Source organism: Oryctolagus cuniculus, chromosome 11, assembly GCF_051225735.1.
Source record: "Oryctolagus cuniculus isolate XC-2025 breed Fujian yellow rabbit chromosome 11, ASM5122573v1, whole genome shotgun sequence".
Lineage (NCBI taxonomy): Eukaryota > Metazoa > Chordata > Mammalia > Lagomorpha > Leporidae > Oryctolagus > Oryctolagus cuniculus.
In genome coordinates, this window is record NC_142877.1 from 17636495 (window position 1) to 17653207 (window position 16713).

Below are 16713 nucleotides of genomic sequence, written 5' to 3' on the forward strand. Positions count from 1 at the left end.
CACTCCCACATCAGGCAACAAACGTGGGTTTCAAGGCCACAAAGAGTAGAAAGCGAGCTCCCTGCACCGCCAGGAGCACCGTCCGCCACCCAGGAGCAGTGTGGTGAGGACGGTGTTGTTATCACCAAGCCACAGGAGCAGCTAAGTGGATGCAATCCCGGCGGAAGGGGTGCTGGGACAGTTGTACCAAACACACTCTAAATCCCAGGACCAAAACGCTGTGCATTGTGTGCGCATCAGCAATGGGTCTCACTTGTCGTGAGCATTTCCAGGAGAGTGCGGATTTCAAGGTGATGAGCGGGAGCCCATCCTTCATCGCAGATATCAGCTTAAATCTTTTCTGCTGACAAAGTAGGCCAAAGGCATAATCGGAATTCCCATCATCCGTCCTGTTCCTAAGATTCCTTTCTTCTGAAGGCAGTATTTGTCAGCTTCGAAGCCTCCAGGAATGGGTGTTTGGCAGTAGTCTGTCCACTCTGTCCCCAGTGGCCTTGAAAGGTTCATAGCTTCCCTCAGATGATCTGTTCTGGCTTTTAAAGACAAAGAGCATGTCTACAGTTTCACTTCCAAGCTCTTGAGAAAAAAAAAAAAATCTGTGACACTTCAGTGGGAATGAAATCTAAAACAAAAGGGAATGGGAAGAGGGACCACAGGTGGGCGTTCCCTCACCTGTCACCTAGCGGGCAGGGGCATTTGCTCTGCCTTCCTGGGCCCTAACATACCTGACATACCAGCTGTTGTCCATCGTGGCCGAAGGGGCCCCGCGAGGCCAATCAGCCGCCTCTGAAAGAAATCACCCCGCCTCCTCTCAGTCCTCTTCACCTGCTTCCAAAGGCTTGGAACACTCAGGTCGTCCACCGCGGTGCCAAGGTCAGAAAGGAGAGCCAGAGACCTGCGCAACTCCCCCAGCCTCCCCCGAGGCTGCTCCAGAGACCTCCAAGACGGTTTTATCCCCATTCACTCCACTGGACTGCTTTTGGGGGGCGGGGGGGCGAGGGATATTGCTGATTTATTTTTATAACCCTGCACGAGACGGTTGCTTCTCTCTTCAGCATCCATGAAACCCGAGAACTTCTCTCTCACTAAACCTCCCAGATCTGGGCGGCCTGGAAGCGGGCTGCCCCCCCACCCCGCGGGCTGCACCCCCCGCCCCGCCCGCTCCGACCGTGCTACTGCGGCGCGGTCTCAGGGTCAGCCAGCAGCCAGGCGTGGCGAGCTGGGCAGCGCCTCCCTGTACGCTGAGACCGCGGGCTTAGGACTTAGTCTCCCTTTGGGCCAGACCGGAGGGGGCAGCAGCAGAGAGCCTGCGTGAGACTCACATCTCAGCGGGTGCAGGAGAGAGCTTGGCACAGGGATCCCCGCCTCGCCGTCCCCCACCCCCGCCCTAGAGAGGCAGCGCCAGCAGCCTTGGGTGGTCCTGGGAGGAATCTGCACCCACACCCCTCTCACCACCCGGGCCCCAGTAACCATTCCTGCCCCAGGCTGGACAGGGAGACGCAGAGAGCTCCCCCCTGGGGCCCAGCGAGGCACTGCTAGTTCGTCAGCTGGACCTGAGCCCTAGGGAATGCCTGGAGCTGCTGGAAACGAAGGGAGGACAAGAGCCCCCAGCCCCTGGACTCCCCCGGCCAGGAAGGAGGAACCATGGGAGATCAAGCTCAACCTGCACACAACAGGAAAAGCACAACAATAACAGTACTTAAAAAAAATCAGCTGGGGAAAAATATACTTTACTTGACTAAGAAACACAGTGTTAAACATTAAAACACAGTTTTAAATGAAAAATGGATTGGAGAAAGGGATATAATCCTACGGAAACCAAGTGGAAGAGATAACGCAAAACCCACAGCAAAGAGGTCAGAGAGAAATTTTGCAGGAGAAAAAAAAAAACTCAGCACCTAAGAGGAGAGAGATCCAGGAGATGTAATTCAAGAATAATAATGATAATAATAATAATAATAATAATAAAAGCTAAAACTCCTAGGAGGAGGAAAAAAAGAACAAGTGGAAGAGAAGCAATCATTTTTAAATGAGAAGGAAATTTTTCCATCGTTTAAGGAATGCCTTGGGTTTGCAGATTGAAAAGTTTGTTGAGTTCCAGGCAGGAATGATGGAAAAAGACATACATCTAGGCAGAGCCTCGGAAGGTTCTGGAATTCCATGATTAAAAGGAAAACTCACATAAGCTTCCCCAAAGGGGAGAGCAAGCTGCATAGGAAGGAGAGACTCGGCCTGAGACCAGATATCTCACTGGCCATGCTAGAAACCAACACGGGCACGACAAGAACCATCTTCTGCCAGCCAGGGTGCAAATCGCCCACCCAGGACAGAAACAATGCAGAGGTCCAGAGAGCGTCCCCACACAGGGAAAACAGGAGAGAAAGAAATCTAATCAGGCAGTATGGGGCTGGTGCCATGGCATAGTGGGTAAAGCGCCGGCATCCCATCTGGCATCAGTTCCAGTCCCAGCTGCTCCACTTCCAATCCAGCTCCCTGTTAACGTGCCTGGGAAGACAGCTTGGGCCTCTGTACCCTGGGGGCCAGCACCGTGGCTCAGCAGATTAAGGCTCTACCTGCAGTGCCTGCATCCCATATGGGTGCCAGTATAGTCCTGGATGTTCCTCTTCAGATCCAGCTCTCTGCTAATGGCCTGGGAAAAGCAACACAAGAAGGAGCATGGCCTGCGCCGCGGCTCACTAGGCTAATCCTCCGCCTAGCGGCGCCGGCACACCGGGTTCTAGTCCCGGTCGGGGCACCGGATTCTGTCCCGGTTGCCCCTCTTCCAGGCCAGCCCTCTGCTGTGGCCAGGGAGTGCAGTGGAGGATGGCCCAGGTGCTTGGGCCCTGCACCCCATGGGAGACCAGGAAAAGCACCTGGCTCCTGGCTCCTGCCATCGGATCAGCGCGGTGCGCCGGCCGCGGCGGCCATTGGAGGGTGAACCAATGGCAAAAGGAAGACCTTTCTCTCTGTCTCTCTCTCTCACTGTCCACTCTGCCTGTCAAAAAAAAAAAAAAAAAAAAAAAAAAAGAAGGTGCAAGTCCTAGGGCCCCAGCCATCTACCTGGGAGACCCAGAAGAAGGGAGCTCGTGACTCCTGGCTAAGGCCTGGCCCAGCTATGGCTGTTGCAGCCATCTGGGGAGTGAAAAAGAGGATGGAAGATCTCTCTCTCCTTCTCCTCTCTCTGTAACACTGACGTTCAAATAAATAAATAAGTAAATCTTTAAACAACAGAAAAAGAAGAGGTGATCAGGTCCTGGGAGTACCACCCTCACAAATGGATTAGAGCCATCGCCCTGGGCGTGAATTAGTTATAAGAGGGAGGAGTGGGGCTCCGTGACTCGGCCCCTTTCCCTCTCCCCTCCTGCTCCCTCTCTCTCCCCCTCTCTCCTCTCCAGATGATGTAGTCTACCACGTTCTGATGCCACAAGCAGCAGCCTCACCAGTGGCCCCTCCAGCTCGCACTTCCCAGCCCCCAGAACCGTGCTCCAAGTAAACATGGACTGTTTATCATTTACACAGCCTGTGGTATTCTGGTCTAGCGGAAGACAATGGACTAAGACAGATGGAATGTGAAATGTATGCACTAAATACATAGTTTCTTTTAAACAGAAGAGAGAAGCAGTAAGAGGTACTGCCAGCCTGCAGCTAAAAGCACTAAATACTCTTGGCAAACTGTGGGAGCTGAGGCAGAAAGGGGGCAGCAAAAACACCCAAGTCTCTCTCATTGGCTGGGGGTGGGGAGGGGCGGGAAGAGAGCCCCTTGGCAGGAGGAGTTAATTGGTGCCTACTTATAGCAGGAAAGTGGGGTTTTTGTTGTTAGAAAAACCAGAAAAGGCAAAATCAGCACTGGGGGAACTCAGTATGCAGTAGGACTCAGACGGGGAAGAGACGACAGGCATCTATCGTGAGTTGTTCCACCCTTTTCAAAGAAACATTTGAAACTCTTGTATTATAGGAGCAGGCATTTGGCCTGGCAGTTAAGACGCCCACCCCAGAGTACCTGAGTGATTTCTGGGTCCAGCTTTCTGCCAGTGCAGACCCTGGGAGCAGAGTGATGGCTCCAGCAACTGTGTTCCTGCCACCCCCTTGGGAGACCTGGATTGCATTCTGGCTTCTGGCGTTGGCCCCTGCTCAGCCCCAGCAGTTGCAGGCAGTGAACCTGTGAATGAGAGTGCATGCTCACTCACTCACTCCCTCTCAAATAAATAAAAAAATAAAAAAATTAAGCTTTAAAAATATGTTAGTATGGGAACTTCTTAAAAGTTGGGTTTGAGGGTTTAAAGTTTTATGTTTTATTTATTATTTATTTGAAAAGCAGAGAGACAGAGAGAGGTCTCTCTTCTCCTGGTTTGCTCCCCAAATGCCCACAACAGCTGGGGCTGATTCATACTACAGCCGGGGGCCCAGACTCAAACAGGGTCTCCCATAGGGTGGCAGGTACCCAAGTCCTGGAGCCATCATCTGCTGCCTCCCAGGGGGCATCAGCAGGAAGCTGGAACTGGAAAGGGAGCTGGGACTTGAACCCAGCCACTCTGATAAGGGATACGGACAAACAAGCAGCAGCTTAAATAATGCAGCAGATGCCTGCCATCACCATGGAAACTTCTCAACATATTCACAAAAGAGGGAATAAAATAATATCTCTGTGGATACTTAAAAAAAAAAAAAAAGGTGGGAAAGCCTTTGTGGTCACAAAACTCCATAACATTTCAGTTTTCATTTTTTCCCACAGAAATTTCACTTAGAATTTGTATACTTTTGGGGCCAGTGCTGTGGTATAGCAGGCTAGGCTGCCGCCTGCAGTGCCAGCATCCCATATGGGCGCAGGTTCAAGTTCTGGCTGCTTCACTTCCGATCCAGCTCTCTGTTGTGGCCTGGGAAAGCGGTAGAAGATGGCCCAAGTCCTTGGGCTCCTGTTCCCACGTGGGGGACCCGGAGGAGGCTCCTGGCTCCTGGCTTTGGATTGGCGCAGCTCTGGTGGTTGTGGACAATTGGGGAGTGAAGCAGTGGATGGAAGACCTCTCTCTCTCTCTCTCTCTGTGTGTGTGTGTGTGTGTGTGTGTGTAGCTCTGACTTTCAAATAAATAAATAAATCTTAAAAAAAAAAAAGAAAGTCTGTCTCTTCCTCTCTTAAAAAAAAAGAATTTGTATACTTTTGCTGAAATCAGTGCTGGTCTTCATTGATCAATGAATTTCTTCTCCTTCAGTTTTGATTGATTTCCAATAATTTAAAAAAATGCTCCTTCATAAAATGACTTACCAAGCATGTTCTTTGTCTCATAAACATTCTGAATGTTCTGTAGCTGACTTTTTAAATGGCAAACAACTGGCAAAAGTCACAAAATACTTAATCCTTGTGATGACTAAGACATTCAAAGCCTGGGATTGCCTTTTTGGCTCTCCAAGCATCACCATGGCAGTTGGCAAGAACAAGCATCTTACAAAAGGCAGCAAAAAGGAAGTCAAAAAGAGAGTGGTTGATCCATTCTCTAAGACTGGTGTGATGTGAAAGTACCTACCTGCTCTGTTTAATGTAAGAAATATTGGGAAAACACTAACCACAGGGACTCAAGGGGCCAAAATTCCACCTGATGGCCTCAAGGGTCGTGTTTTTGAAGTAGGTGTTGCCGATCTGCCGATGAAGTCACATTTAGAAAACTCAAGCCAATGATTGAGAATGTTCAGGGCAAAAACTACCAGAGTAACTTCCGCAGCATGGCTCTTACCCACAGCACAATGTGTTCCATGGTCAAAACCTGGCAGACCGTGATTGAAGCTCTTGTTGATGTCAAGACTATTGGGGGCCAGCACTGTGGTGTAGTAGGCTAAGCCTCTGCCTGCAGGCCAGCATTCCATATGGATGCCAGTTCGAGTCCCAGCTGCTCCACTTCCAATCCAGCTCTCTGCTATGGCCTGGGAAAGCAGTGGAAGATGGCCCAAGTCCTTATGCCCCTGCACCCATGTGGGAAACCCAGAAGAGACTCCTGGCTTCAGATCAGCCTAGTTCTGACCATTGCAGCCATTTGGGGAGTGAACCAGTGAGTGGAAGACCTTTCTGTCTGTAACTCTACCTCTCAAATAAATACAATCTTAAAAAAAAATCATTTCACGTGTTCTGTTTTGGTCATACTATGCAACAATCAGATGTGGAAGACTTCTCAGCTCCAGTAGGTCCGCCAAATCCCCGGAAGAGGATGATGGAGATCATGAGGTAGGAGACAGAAACAAATGCCTTGAAAGCAAGTGGTCAATAAATTGATTCCAGAGAGCACTGGAAAAGACATAGAAAAGGCTTGCCAGTCTATTAATCCTCTCCATGAGATCTGTGTTAGAAAAGTAAAAATGCTGCCGGCGCCGCGGCTTGCTAGGCTAATCCTCCGCCTGCGGCGCCAGCACACCGGGTTCTAGTCCCACTTGGGGCGCCGGATTCTGTCCCGGTTGCCCCTCTTCCAGGCCAGCTCTCTGCTGTGTCCAGGGAGTGCAGTGGAGGATGGCCCAAGTGCTTGGGTCCTGCACCCGCATGGGAGACCAGGAGGAAGCACCTGGCTCCTGGCTTTGGATCTGCGCAGTGTGCCGGCCGCAGCAGCCATTTGGGGGGTGAACCACCGGAAGGAAGACATTTCTCTCTGTCTCTCTCTCTCACTGTCTAACTCTGCCTGTCAAAAAAAAAAAAAAAAAAAAAAAAGTAAAAATGCCAGGTTTGAGTTGGGAAAACTCCTGAGCTTTGTGGTGAAGGCAGTAGTTCTGGAAAAGTCACTAGGGATGAGACAGGTGCTGAAGTCTAACGAGCTGGGGATATGAATCAGCAGTCCAAGAATCTGTTTAAAACTTGGACTTTAGGGGCCGGAGCTGTAGCATAGGAGGCCAAGCCTCCACCTGCCGTGCCAGCATCCATGTGGGCGCCGGTTCGAGTCCTGGCTGCTCTTCTTCCCATCCAGCTCTCTGCTATGGCCCACCTGCTTGGCCCCTGCACCCACATGGGTGCAGCTCCTGACTTCAGATCGGGCCAGCTACGGCTGTTGTGGCCATCTGGGGAGTGAACCAGCAGATGAAAGACCTTTTTCTCTGTCTCTCCTTCTGTCTAAATCAACTTCTCAAATAAATAAATACATTTTTAAAAGATTTATTTTATTTATTTGAAAGACATAGTTACAGAGAGAGGTAGAGACGGAGAGAGAGGTCCTCCATCCACTGGTTCACTCCCCAGATAGCTGCAATGGCCAGAGCTGCGCCGATCCAAAGCCAGAAGCCAGGAGCTTCTTCCGGGGCTCCCACATGGGTGCAGGAGCCCAAGGACTTGGGCCATCTTCTACTGCTTTCCTAGGCCATAGCAGAGAGCTGGATTGGAAGAGGAGCAGCCAGGACTCAAACCGGCGCCCATATGGGATGCCAGCGCTTAAGGCCAGGGCTTTAACCCACTGTGCCACAGCGCCAGCCCCATAAATAAAATCTAAAAAAAAAAAAAAAAAAAAAAAAAAAAAAAAAAAAACCAAAAAAAAAACCACTTAGACTTTAATAGTGACAGATAAGAAGTCCTATTTGAAAAAAAATCTATGCTTTACACAGAACTTTTGTGGTTTTTTTCTTTTTAATGGGCAAGATCAACCAGCCTTTACCTTGACTTTATAAGGGACACCTGGCTTAGAATGTCATCCTTCACTCGCAGCCGCTGCCTCTCTTTGGTGCCAAGTGTTAATGATTTTGGAAAACTATCATCACTTAAGTCCCTCGGTGAGTTCTTGGTAGAAAACACCAATAAACTGTTCTTAACTAATCATGGTTTCTGAGAGAAGAGCCACAGACAACCTTGGTCAAGACATCCAACAGTTGGGGCCAGCTCTGTGGCGTGATGAATAAAGCCACGGCCTGTAGTGCCGGCATCCCATATGGGCACTGGTTTGTGTCCCGACTACTGGGGGCCAGCACCGTGGTGTAGTAGGCTAGGCCTCTGCCTGCAGGCCAGCATCCCATTCATGAATGCCAGTTTGAGTCCCAGCTGCTCCACTTCTGATCCAGTTCTCTGCTATGGCCTGGGAAAGCAGTAGAAGACGGCCCAAGTACTTTGGTCCCTGCACCTGTGTGGGAGACTCAAAAGAAGCTCCTGGCTTCAAATTGGCGAAGCTCCTGCCATTGTGGCCAATTGGAGAGAGAACCAGCAGATGGAAGACCTCTCTTTCTCTCTGCTTCTCCTTCTCTATGTAACTCTAACTTTCAAATAAATAAATATTTTAAAAAGACATCAAAAAAGTAAGGAGTAGGAAACATTTGCAAGCACAGTGACACACAAGCCAGGCAGGTGGGCAGGTGGACACCCGCCAGGTGGAGGAAGCACATAGAAATTCCAGCATCAGCTAAGTTATTCCCAAACATTCATATTTTCCTGCTTTCTCAGTGAAAATGTGTGATTATTATTTTTGCACTGCCACTGTACCAGTTCATTTTCTGTTGCTATAACAGAACATCTAAGACTAGGTCATTTATAGAAAGGAAAGAGGTTTGTTTTGGCTCACAGTTCTGGAAGCCCAAGAGCATGGTACTTGCATCTACTTGGCTTCTGGTGAGGTTCTGTGTGCCTCTCCATGCTCAGTGGAAAAGCAGGCAAGTGGGCATGCGTGCAGCAGAGGAGGAGACAAGAGGTGACCCCCTTTATTGCAACCTACTTTTTGCAAGAACTGATCCAGACTCATGAGAAAGACAGGAAGCCCTCCTGTGTTGTTTTGTTTTCTTTTATTTTTCCCTAAAGACTTATTTATTTAAAAGGCAGAGTTACAGAGGGAGAGAAGTAGATCTTCCACCCACTGGGTCACTCCCCAGCTTCAGCTGGGCCAAACCAAAACCAGGAGCCAGGGATCAGGAACTCCACCTGGGTCTTCCACGTGGGTGGCAGGGGTCCAAGTATTTGAGCCTTCAGCTGCAGCCTTCCTTCCCAGGTACATTAGCAAGGAGCTGGATTGGAAGCTGAGTAGCCAGGACTCAAATCAGCCCTCCGATATGGGATGCAGGTGTCTCAAGTGGGCTTAACCTGCTGTGCCACAACACAGGCCCAAAGAATTCCTCTTAAAGACCCTGCCTCCCAACACCACCACATCGGCAACCAGATAAAACCACACGCAAACCGTAGCAGCCACCAAAGAGCAGAGTCCCGTTTTGCCTACCAGTCTTCCGGTAACTTGAAAGTGCTATCTTGTGTCCATTGACTCTAAGTGTGTTTTCCCTGGGAACCTGGTCAGGGAATACCATTCTTTAGTCCCACCAGGTTCTCCCTCCCTTCCCAGAGCCACCCTTACAGCCCTAGATAGGCCCTGGGCCTTTGCTCCTCCCACCACCCACAAGCTGCCAAGGGCTGCAGGCACTGGGGCCTGGCTGTGGCCCAGCCTCTCCTTGCTTCCTCACTTGTGCTTTGCTCCATCTAAATATCCCTCCATTTCTTCCCTGACTCTCAAGAGCAAACCTTGCTTCTCTAGCAAGGAACAGCGAGGATTGGCAGAGGCTATTTCTGCTTCCTGTCACCCCCTCAGCCACCGTAGCACCTGCAGGCACTCTGCTTCGAGGCCCTCCTCCTACTCCCATTCCTCCCGCCTTGGGCCTGGGTCCTGTCTCCTTAGGGGTCTTGCTTCATGCTCCCTGGCTCTTCTCCCTCTGCCTAGAAACTGCTCAGTGCCAGCCTTTCTCTGGACCTCACTCACTCCCATTTATCTGCCTCCTGCCTCCTCAGTCACCAGCTCCTAGAGCCCCTGCACCCAGATCCAGCCCAGCTTGGCCCAGAGAGAGGGCACCACTGAAACCCAGGTTACCACCTGTCGCCTGAGTCTCCTGGAAACTTAGATGCTGTAACCCCCCTTGCCTTGGCTTTCTCTCCCCCTTCTCTCTTTCTCCCCCAACATCCTCTCCCCTCCTTCCCCCAGCCACATCTTTCTGATTTCCATCACTGATTTCAACCTCAACGTCCCCAGCCTTCTTGCACCAAATGCCGTTGGAGACCTCCGTTCCCATCGCCTGGACTGTTGCCGGTGAGTTAACTTCTCTCCAATTCCAGGGGAATGGGTTGGGGCAGCTTTTTAACATCCCACTTAGAAAACGAAAACTTTTTTTCTTCTTTTTGGTCTTTAGCTGCCCCCTGCATTAGGCATCATTCAGCCCATTCTTCTGTGGAGGGGGCGTCCTGGCCAGGGTTGGGCATTGACTTCTTCCCCCACTCCCAGGAATGCCACCTTGTCTGGCAGCCAAGGGTCCGAGGCAGAACCCTGAGCAGGGAAGCAGACAACTTGGGCCCTCGATACACTGGGTCATCAAAGCTCTGATTATGAGAAAGAAGAAAGTGGTTTAGGGGAAGAGAGAGGGAGGGCCCTCGGGATGGAGGCCCAGATAGAGGAAGGAGAGGGGCTGGGGAGAGCAAGGCAGGGGCCAGGGGACACACTAGGAAGCCAAAGTGGAAAGGCGGTCGGGGTAGGGCAGCTGCCTGGGAGGCGCTGGGCCAGAGGAAAAGGGAAGAATGGTCTCCGGGGAAGCTGTCCACTCTGCCCGATAGACCCCTCCTACCTCTGGGAGCAGCGACATCACCAGGACCATCGGTCAGCCACTTTGCTGACAGCAGTGGGATAGTGTGTGTCGTGGGCCACAGGGACCCACGCCAAGCACACCTCGCCCCTGCTCAAGCTTGGAAGGGGCAGCAGACAGATGGGACACCCCAATTAACTCTGGGTGCTTCCTGCTGCCTGTGGCCATTAACTATCTCCAGGGGATCCACAGACTCCTCAAACTCAGTGTATGTTCCCTCCAGCCCTAGGCTGCCCCTCTTTCCTCACCTCAGCCAAAGGGACCACCTGGAACCCCTCCCAAGTCCCAGGGCCTGTCAGTGCTGCTCCTCATCTCCAGACCCTCTCTGCTCCCTTCACCCTCACCAATGTGGGCGGTCCCAGCCTGCAGCTTAGGCATCTGTACGGCCATCCAACTGGCACGGCTCCCAGCTCTGACCCCTCTCCACACCTGCCCGGGGACTGCTTCATGAGACCAGAGCTGGGGAGGAGGACGAAGTGGCTGGAGGTATGAGTTAGAGGAGACTGGCTGGGGTGGGAGGGGTGACACAGGCAGGAATGCCACACAACCAGGGAGGAAGATGCTCCAATCACACACAGCTTCCCCACCCCTGGGCAGGGGAGGGATAAAGTCCCACCGTGGGAGCCTCCTGTCCACTCTTTCCCAAGGGGACTAGGGCTGCTGGCCAATGTCAGCATCACCAGGAATGTGGAGGCCCTCTGCAGAGACACAACCTGGGAGCAACCCCAGAAGTTATACAGGCAGGTGGCAAGAGCAGGGGCGTAGGACCAGGGTTAAAAGAGAAGGCTGGACTTCTGGGGGTGGGAGGTCAAGGTGGTCGGACCCTGGCAGGAAGCCCTTTTGAACAGGTGCCAAATCTGTCATCCAGCCCTAAGCGTGAAACAGACCTGAGGCCTGGCTGGCATAGGGGCCCGTAAGCGACCTTGGCCCTGACCTGTCCGGCTCTTGAAACCTGGCAGCTCTGCCTCCAAAACACTACCGTCACCCATCTCCAAGCTCTTGCTTGGGTCCCAGCAGCTCCTCATGGTCACAGCTCTAAACTTGTGCAAGGGCTGGACCTGCATCCAGGACAGCCAGTCTGCAGGGGAGCTCCATGCAGGAGCAGGTTAGGGCAGGGCTGTGTGGGCAGTGGACGCCGTGGACTCTCGGGGGCTGAAGACCGAGTGCCTCCCGGGTGCTCAGCCTGCACTCAGCCCTCCCTAACTCTGCCTCTGCTCCCCATCCTGCCCCTTCCCCACCAGGGACCCTCTACCCCCTCCTCCCTCTGGAGGCCCCTTGCTGATCTCCCCTTGAGCCTTCTCCCAGCTCTCATCCACTTCCCAGCCCATTCTTGGGGTGCTTTGAGCCAGGGGCCAGCCCATCTGGGCTTCCCACACCCAGCGGGTGCCCAGCAGTTGTCCCAGCAAATTAGAGAATTGCAGCAGAGCAGGTCTGAGATAGGGACAGTGTCGGGAAGGTCAGGTTCTGCCTGTCCAAGCGTGAGTTCTCCATGGCAACGACCTGCCCTGCCTGTCCCCTCCTGTTTTGGCCTTTTTTGCCCCGCCCATCATATGCCCATCACCAGCGGGTAATCCTGTGTGGTTTTTACTTGGGTGCCTATGAATAGAAGAGTTAGAGGACAGCCTTGCACCCCATCCCCCACCCAGTGCCCGGGCAGCTCTGTAGCCTCTCCCAGCCTCTCCCTACCCAAGTCCTACACAGACCCAGATGCCGGTCCCGCCAGTGGGGAGCAGCCCCAGCCCCCACTGGAACCAGGCCAGCTGTGCCACGCACCCTTGTCAACCACCCTGCTGATAGCTCAATACCCACGCTGCTCCATGTTGCTCCCGGAGGCTCTCTGAGCATCATCACACAACTGTAAAGGCCAGACTCTTCGCTGGTGTGTTTGGGGCCCTCTTGCCAGGCCCCCTTGCACCATCCAGAGCTCCACAGGGGACCCCCAACCACAGCAGGCTCTCTCCTGCCTGCGGGCTCTGTCCAGGCCTCACCCACCACCAGGGTGTTCTCCCCACATGGTAAACTCTAGGGCGATCTGTTTTGTGAAACACCCTGACTCCTACTCCCAGGCCCACACAGTCATCTTTCTCTCTGAGCTGGCCACCGCATGGTCCCTGGCCACCCTCGTCGAGGATTATGTTCACTGTTCTCTGCTTGTGGGCTTGGGTGGGGGAGCTCAGAAACCAGGCCTGAGACAGGGGTCCAGGGACAGGCGGTTTGTTGGGGGGCGTGGGGAGGGCAGGAGGAGAGTGGAGAACAACACGAATAGGTCCCAGGTAGGTCTGGCTGGGGCCTGATCCGAAGGGCTTTTGCACTGCTGAGCTGTCTCCGTTGAGACAAGACAGCGGCCTTTCATGTCCTGGATCAGCCAGTCGTTGGCTGTGGCGTGGGAGGTTCAAAACTTCCCAGGGAGCGTGGCTGTCGGCCAAGGGCGATTTGCAGGAGGAGCAGCAGCTGTGAGTGTTAACAGTCATTACGCCTACAGCAGGGCGCTGGGTGGGTGCCCTGGCCAGGTGAAGGGGTCTGGGCAGGCAGGGCACCGACAGTCCCCACCGCACCCTCCTGCTGAGTGGGCCATCTGAGAGATTTCCGAGGGGATGACAGTATTGGATTCTTGGCTCGCCCAACACCAACACTTCCCCAGCCCGTGGCAGCACGTACTGCCTACAGCCTGAAGGACACAGCTGCCATTGCTGTGACTGGGAAGGAGCCCGGGCATCCAGCTCCCGGGGAAGGGACCCTCTGCTGAGCCTTGCTGGCCTCACTGAGTGTCTGTTATGTGCCTGGCCATGCAGATGGGAGCTGTAGCCAGTGTTCACATCCATTTCTTGTAACATCCACTTTACAGGTGGGAATACAGAGGCTCAGAAGGGGGAATTCACTCCAGGGAGGTCATGCACTTGACAATGGAAGAGGCACAATCCAAATCCAGGCCCAGCTAACTCCCTACCTGGTTCCTCCTCCCGCTGTGGGTGAACTTCCTCAAAGCGCCATCATTCCTGTTCACTGTAAGGGACTGGTGAGTCCAGCACCAACTCTCTACCACACAACAGGGCTCAGCTAAAAACCCAGAGTCCCCAGGAGCCACATTTGGCATTTGCAATAGCTGGGAGGCCTATAGCATGTATTTTGCATGTAATTTGCATAATGGTTGCATCTGGTTTGCATGTGTCCATGCTGCAAACCCATCAGCACTGCACATTTTTTAAGTTGCTTCGAAGCCACTCTCACTTGATGGGAACTCATCCGGGCTGCGCAGAGTCCAGTTTCTATGATTTCTGGGCTCTCCCTTAGGTCCTCGCTTGGGGGCTGCACGTCTACCCACTCATCCCGGGGCTCCTGGACAAGCTTCTGCCCAGCTCAGAGAGGCCGTGGCAAACCTCTGCCACACAAGCTCACGTGGATTCGACAGTAACCTTTTCTAATGGTGCAGGTGTAATCAAAATGCTGACTGCAGAAAGTGAGGTAAGACAGAGCTTTGCTGCGCAGAACCACCAAAGGGGGTCCCATGTGCAGGGTGCCTGGCTGTGCACGCTCGGAAGTGGGCAGGGGCAGGGGGCTGATTGGAGGCAGAAGGCTGCACTCTGGGGCTCTGCCACTGCCGGGTGGTGTTAGGACCGTGCTGCTTGGAGCAGCCAGGGGCTCATCTGCAGCAGGCAGGGCTTGTGCCAGGAATTCTGCGGCTTCAGTGCTTTCTATTTCTGTCTCTTTTAGGGGGACTGCATTCCGTAACACTTGGTGTGGCTCTCAGCAATCCCTCACGCTGGGCTTTCAGAAGGGAGAGAAACATCCTGGGCGAGGTGGAAGGGGATTGGCAAGGGCATTCCGAGGAGGGCGCAGAAGCAGAGAGAAGTCCCCCAGGCCTGTGGGCAGGGAAGCATCAGGTCCATGTGTTAACTGACCCCAAGGCAAGCCGACTCACGGCTTCCTGGGAACCATTCTTATATCTTCTCTGCCCCCAGGGAATCAGCACTTTGTTTCTGCCCCCAGAAAGTGCCCAGAGGAAGGAGGGAGGCTCTAGTGTCCAGCAGATGCCAGTCACGTCCCCCTCACTGCGCCACTGATGGCCTTGACATGCAAGACTGTGCCCGTCCAGGATGATCTTGTCAACCTGACGGCATCCTCTGTTCTTCCTGAGAGGCCAGGCAGTGCAAGGAGAGTGCCTGTGTGTGTGTGTGTGTGTGTGTGTTTAGGGGGATAGTGGTGTCAAGGCTGGGCTGTGTGTGTCCGTGTGCACAGAAACTGTGCTGTGTGAGACCCCTCAGCCCGTCTCCAGGCAGGTGGAGGAAGTCCGGTGTCACTCTGGGAGAATGTGCCTGTCTGTCTCCCTCCCCTGCCTCTGGCCTCCTTAGGTTTCCTGTCTGGCAGATGCAAAGTGGCCTCATCTATGGGAGAGACCCCAGCCTCCAGCTGCATCCAGCCAAGACCCTGAGCATCCCTCTGTACTGACGTCTTCCACCCTCGCCGGGATGGGGCCCAGGCCCTGGCTCCCAAAACTACTCCAATTAAAGCGGGAGCATGGTGTTTGATGTCAGCCACCTGGGCAGGGGGCTGTCCTTCCCGGAGGTTTCCCTTCACCTCCTCCCACGTCTGGGGCTGGGGAAGGGAAGGAGAGGGGCCCCTTGGGAAAAGCTCACAGCTTCTGGGGTGCGGGAGTTTTCTCCCAGGGCCAGTGGGGGCAGCCCTGCCAGGCAGTCAGAGCCCAGCCTAGGGCCAAGGAGCTGGGCTCTGTTTATTTCCCCCTGGGCTGCCTCACTTTCTGGAAAGCAGAAAGCTGGCGGTTACAAGATCACTGTACTGATACCGTGTTTCTGGCCCCTGAGAAATGGCTCCTACCATCTCTGTTGAAGGTATGAGAATATAATAGCACATTCGCCCTGTTTGTGGGGAGCGTGAAAGGCTACTTCGGCTTCACTGGTTGCTGGGACCACAGCATTCATGCCAGCTCAAGTGGGTGATGGGAAGCAGGCAGGGGAAGCCGTAGCTTATTGCCAAATGGCTCCCCGCCACACTTCTCCCTGGGCCCCATATAGCCCCGTCTGTGCCCCACTCCCCAGCCCCACCCTCCTCAGTTTCCACAACTCCCACGGAGCTACGGCCACAACATGCCATGGTCTGTCCCCTCATTACCCCAAAAAGGCTTCTGTAGTGGAGGGAATAGTGCCCCTCCCCCCCAAATTCTGGAACCTCAGAATGTGACTGTTAGAGCAGGCTCTTGGCCAATGTAATTATTTCAGATGAGGTTAGGTTGGGTCCTAAACCCAATGACTAGTGTCCTTTTAAGAAGAGCTCAGGACACAGAAAGGGGCCACAAGGAGACAAAGGCAGAGACCACCGTGACACAGCTACAAACTACCAAGTGCCAAGGATCACCAGGAGCCACTGGAAGCAGGAAAAGGCAAGCAAGGATTCTTCCCTGGAGCCCTGGGAGGGAGCTGGCCGTGCTGATGCCTTCGTCCTGGCCTTTTAGCCTCTGGAGTCACAGGGGAAGCAGAGGAAGAAACAACTTCCGTTGTGTCAAGCCGCAGGCTTGTGGTTATTTGTTCCAGCGGCCCTGGGGGATGAATAAATCCACCCCTTGGAGCTGGATCCCCTCCCACCTCTGCTTCAGTCCAAAGCCAGGGAGGAAGACATCAGCTGGCTTGGGTCAGGTGTGTGCCCGCTGTGGCTGGGAGATGGCAGGGGCAGAGGCAGATGTGGGTTCCAGTATTCTTGTGTTGACTGTCCTATCAGTCACCCTGGGGGTGGTTTTGTGCCGCCTGCACACCTATCAGCTGCAAGGCAGTGTGGATGAGACAGAGCCAGGATTCCAAAGGTTTTGCCGGTTGGGGAGTTAGCAAGGCCAGGCTGAATGAGGCTGGTGGTAAAGGCCTCGTGGGTTCCAGGAATTCATTTCACAGGCAAGGTATGAAGGAAGCCTGGCTCAACAGCAGCTTCGTGCCGGGGAGGACGTTTTCAGTAACGAGGAACAAGAGCTGTGACGAAGGTGATTAAGAGCAGAAAGGGACATGGAGCATTCCTGGCGGGGCTCGGTGCAGCCCCTACGTGAGAGACGGAGACAACACAGACCCATCAGAACCACAGGGCAGCCTGGCCACCAAACTAGGTTGCAGAGGCTGGTGGGAAGAGGGGTCTGCCGGCACCCTGGGCGTCCCCAGACAA

General features: G+C 53.6%; 1 long non-coding RNA gene across 2 annotated transcripts; it reads left to right on the forward strand.

Moving 5' to 3' along the window:
- The first annotated feature begins 8848 nt into the window (after nt 1-8848).
- Nucleotides 8849-13399, forward strand: LOC149123360 (uncharacterized). 2 transcript variants are annotated; one of them, XR_016215827.1, is made up of 3 exons: nt 8849-9162; nt 9903-10007; nt 13347-13371. It is a non-coding gene; the product is annotated as an uncharacterized LOC149123360 (long non-coding RNA). The 2 variants fall into 2 exon arrangements; XR_016215828.1 differs by having other exon boundaries at nt 8882-9162; nt 9951-10007; nt 13347-13399.
- The last annotated feature ends 3314 nt before the right edge of the window (nt 13400-16713 follow it).